Genomic DNA, 4,368 nt, shown 5'->3' with positions numbered 1-4,368 from the left:
TCTCGAAATGTTTTTACATCGGGGGTACATTCTAAAAGATCATTACAAAACAGAAAATTATGCCCGTGCCATTTATTTCACTGCCATATAGTAAAAAGGGTATGTTTAGAGAATGAGAAAAAGATATGCAAAACCATACCACAAATTTTGCACATACTGTGTAATGGTGCCAAAAACGTCCTTTCAATATTATTAACTACAACACCATGCAGAATTAAACCTTATTCTTGGCTTATATATGACTAGGATGTGGACAAAGTTGATGCCTTAAATAAATTGTACATTCCACAATATCTTTTTACTACGGATGACAAATATTCAATGCAGCGTTACCATATTTGGGCACAGCACCATGTGTTGAGTAGAAAAGAACACTAACATTGATTACTGCCCCTTTTAGAAATTCAAGGTATTGTGCTATAGAATGTACATGAAGCTTTTCACTATTTTACATTCTGGTTAAGTACACTAAACCAGCTGAAACTTGTGCAGAATCTACTCTTATATGAAAAGAATGTTTGTTTTGCAGAGGAACAAGAAGGGGAAGGGAATGATAAGTAACGTAGCAAGCAGAAATTGTATGATAAGCGGGAAAGGAACCGAAGTATGTAGTGTTGTTGGTTCCTTGGTTCTTGCATTTGGTGAAGATCAACAAATAATTATAAATCTGTCGTTCTGTTATCACAGAGTTGAAAGAGGAAGTGGCCATGAAGTGAATGGCCACTTTTAGTCATTTTTGATTGCACGTCTAAGAGAAAGAGAATATAAATTCTAAAATCATAATGAAATTGGATGGAGAAAGTTCTTATACTAAATTTTCCTCAAAAATCTCAAAGAAAACGTTTTCCCACCTGCTTTACGGTTGTTGTTGTTATTCATGCAACGGTCAATTGTTTTGTCGCTCTTATTTTCAAACAGAAAGGCAACATTCACCACCACAACCCCCACCACCCCCACGGCAGAAACGGCGTGGAGGTGGCCATGGCCATGCATATGGGCAGTATGGGTACCGCAGAAAACAGAGTAAGTGGTTATCAAACATGACATAGTTGTTAATTTAAAACTATCCACAAGTCGTGTTGTAGGCCTGTCATAAGTTTATTGCATGCGACAAATTTGCTGCGTGTAAATCTCCCTTTACAGTATAAAAGAATGTTTATTTATAGGAACTTGTCGTAGCTTACTGAAACTTTAAGCCATGCATATCTTGAGTTATCAATGCAAAAAACAAAATTTTGTAGAGCACTCAAGCAGCTAGAGACGCTTATGCTTCTCTAGTGCCCCACACGCATGTCAAGCATGAACCAATTCATAAATAACGCATTAAGACTTTACGAGTCAGGGTTTAAGTTTGAAGTATAAAAAGGCAAACGGAATACTGTATGGGCATCGGGCTGTTCCAGACGATGAAAAATAACCAGTACAAAAATAATGTAGAAGTTGTTATTGGTGCTAAGTGATTTTAATTTTAAATACTGTACCTTTGTTGTCTTTCAGAACCTATTAGATGTTTCAATTGCAAAGGGTGGGGGCACTCGTTTCGTGAGTGCACCTCACCCAACTTCCGAAGGAAGTTATCCGGAGGGGTCCAAGACAGTGCGCATGGGAGTGCGCGTGCCAGGCACACTGTCACCCTTCAATTCTTTTAAAACACATGTATTATTAACCTCTATTTTTTGATGTGATTTTTTGATGTGACCAGCAATGCATTGTTTGTTTGCACACCCTTTTATTTAATTCTTATGTATTAAAGGTGTGAAAAAATGGTTAGTTGTTGTCTCACAATATTGACCTAAAAATTCCAAGAGAGATACCAGCACAATATAATGCTAAGTTACTGTATTTGAAAATTTTAGCATGGCAAAAAACTTCAACTCGTCTGCCTGTACTGCACTGTCTATTGTCCACTCAGTTGCTTAGACAAGACATTGACAACAGTCGGGTTCAACATCTGTTGTCAATACAATCAATCAAACTGTAGACCTTATTTTCAGATGTAATCAAACAAAAGGTAACCAATTGCAGTTCATCGTCTTTTCTTCACTCACCTCTTTCGGTCACATCTATATGGGCAGTTGAATTGTTACATATTCGTATTCACATGCTTCACATAACACGCGTAGGAAAGCAGGGCCATCGGGAACATCAAGAGATTTTTGAATAGGTTACGTATCATCCCTGCATGGTCATGCCATCCAACAGGGTAATTTCGCGCAAAAGTTTTTCCACTGCTATGTAGTTCATTTTTTAGAGCGGATACGAGGTAAGCTTGCATTTGCTAGGAGTAAACAAAAAGTTACCAGGTATTTGGATTTTTCGATCGTGCAAATCCGGAAAGGTGAACAGTATTGTTTCTCTTGGCAACGACGTGTTCGATGCAGTTACTTTCAACATCTCCTAAATTCCAATCCACGGATACAATGTTTTCCGTTTCCAGTCATTGCATTTTTCAGATTGTATTGCTACTGAAATCCGTCTTCTACAAAGGGAACACAGTGGCTCCTCGACATTGTGTCTCTTTCGACGAAATATTTCTTCTTACACTCTGTGCCTTCCATACACAACACGGTTATATCTTGGTGGTCGCGTTGCCATTCTGCGTCTTGGAATAAGCTTCAAATTCCAGAGAAGCCATAAATCGCTGATGTGTTGATAAGTTGAAGTTGACTTGGTCAAAAGTGGGTTTCAATTCTAATTCATTGCAAATGCTGTTTCAAGGCTGAGAACCAGAATTGCAAGTCGTCCAATCTTACAGAACATCACTTATCTCGGAACTATTTTGGTTTTGTTCAATTGGCAGGGAACGGGAAGAAGAGAGACCCTGGGAACTAGGTTGCAATCATCCATGACTGACAGCTTGGCGTTTTTATTTATGCGATTGGATAATAGAGGGGGTGTGCGAGGAGGAGTGGCGAGAAGGCCTGGTTACTGTTAATAAATTTCAAAAAGAGTTGTCAAAAGCCGATTTGAATATCTACATCAAAAGATTTCCTAGCCTCTCGCAAACACGCAACCGTGAAAATAATTCGAGTGATTCAAAGGTATTGCATAATGGTATTGTGTGGAAATCTTGCCAAGTATTTTGTTGGCCCAATAACAGAGCTTAAATAGGGAATAAACGCTGTGGTCACCTAGTTGGTTTTACAGCATCGTGTCAGCCTTCTATTCGGCCAATTCAGATAACAGAAGACCCCGCCTTCATCATCAATGAAACTGTACGAACAAAGGGTGTTTTCCCAAGGGAATCTGTCGGGACACTCTGTTGCCCGGCCGGTTGGTCAGAAAAAGGAGGACATGGGCGATATACGTGAAAGAATTATTTGAGAAACATCTAGATGGGAACGCCTATCTGTATCGGTATAAGAATAAACTAAAGGTAATTATTGCATCAACGGATTATTAAATCATCGCATGCAACTAACCAGTCACAATAATAGTAGTCTTATGCAGTACTTCACATTTCTTTGGTATAGTGACATGATTGCCAGACATTATAACACCCTGATTATGTCTTCATCTTTAAACAATAATACTTGTTGTTCAAACACAATTTAAAGGACTGCAATATGTAAGCAACCCTTGCCTTAAAAAGCGTTTGAGAGGATCTTACTTTTACGCTTTCCTTTTCCTTGTACAGAGACTTAAGGCAAGATGGAGATAAGTGCAGATACCTCAAACAAGTAAAGCCCAACTTTGACTATCGCTTATGTGGAGATAGGAAGAACTTGACAACTAGGGCCGACTGCGAAGAAGTGGCAGGATTTGCCACATACGAACATGATTACCAAGATGCAGCAGTTGGCTGTATGATCGGCTAATTAAGCAACAGAAGGTTGCATGATTTCATGAGCAGTTCATTAGAAGTCACATATACAATTGTCTCTCAAAGCAAAACACAAATCAATAAAGTTGTTGGGAAATCTTTGACGACAAATTACCATTTCAGCTTGCCACCCGTTAACCATCCAGTTACATGAAGCAACTTAACTCAACATCTTCTATCAAAAGAGAATGTAGGGGACAATTGCCACGTATTTGTACTTTCCTGTGAATTCATGACATAATGGTTGTTTTTGTTCTCGTGAATTCAGCTTAGGGAGAGCGGTTGAGGCTTACAATTTCTGTGTTGTGGCTTATTCAGTGTTCAATGGTGTGTGCCAGGTCATGCATTCCGAGCCTTATGCCATCGTTGGCATAGATTTCAATTCAAAGTGTCGTTTTTACATCCCGTCAAACATAAACAAAGTTAACAACTAATCATTAGAAATTTCATGTAAATATAAATTTAACTTTTTGGGTAAATTCAGGAAAGACTGCTACTCAGCTGGAAAAATTAGTAAAGGTCGCCAAGCTGCGTACAGTGCGTCA

General features: G+C 38.7%; 1 protein-coding gene across 1 annotated transcript in view; it reads right to left on the bottom strand.

Annotated features, from left to right (window-relative positions):
* Window positions 1-1,824: 1,824 nt before the first annotated feature.
* Window positions 1,825-4,368, bottom strand: part of LOC146487099 (uncharacterized) — a 110,466-nt gene continuing 107,922 nt past the window's right edge. Inside the window, exon 16 of the mRNA XM_085092127.1 lies at window positions 1,825-3,882. The gene's annotated coding sequence lies outside the window, so the exon portion shown is untranslated. The remainder of the gene's footprint in view (window positions 3,883-4,368) is intronic.

The sequence above is a fragment of the Pavona decussata genome, unplaced genomic scaffold, assembly GCF_977016875.1.
Source record: "Pavona decussata unplaced genomic scaffold, jaPavDecu1.1 SCAFFOLD_19, whole genome shotgun sequence".
Lineage (NCBI taxonomy): Eukaryota > Metazoa > Cnidaria > Anthozoa > Scleractinia > Agariciidae > Pavona > Pavona decussata.
The sequence above is the reverse complement of the archived record's forward strand: the minus strand, read 5'-3'. Positions and strand labels throughout refer to the sequence as shown.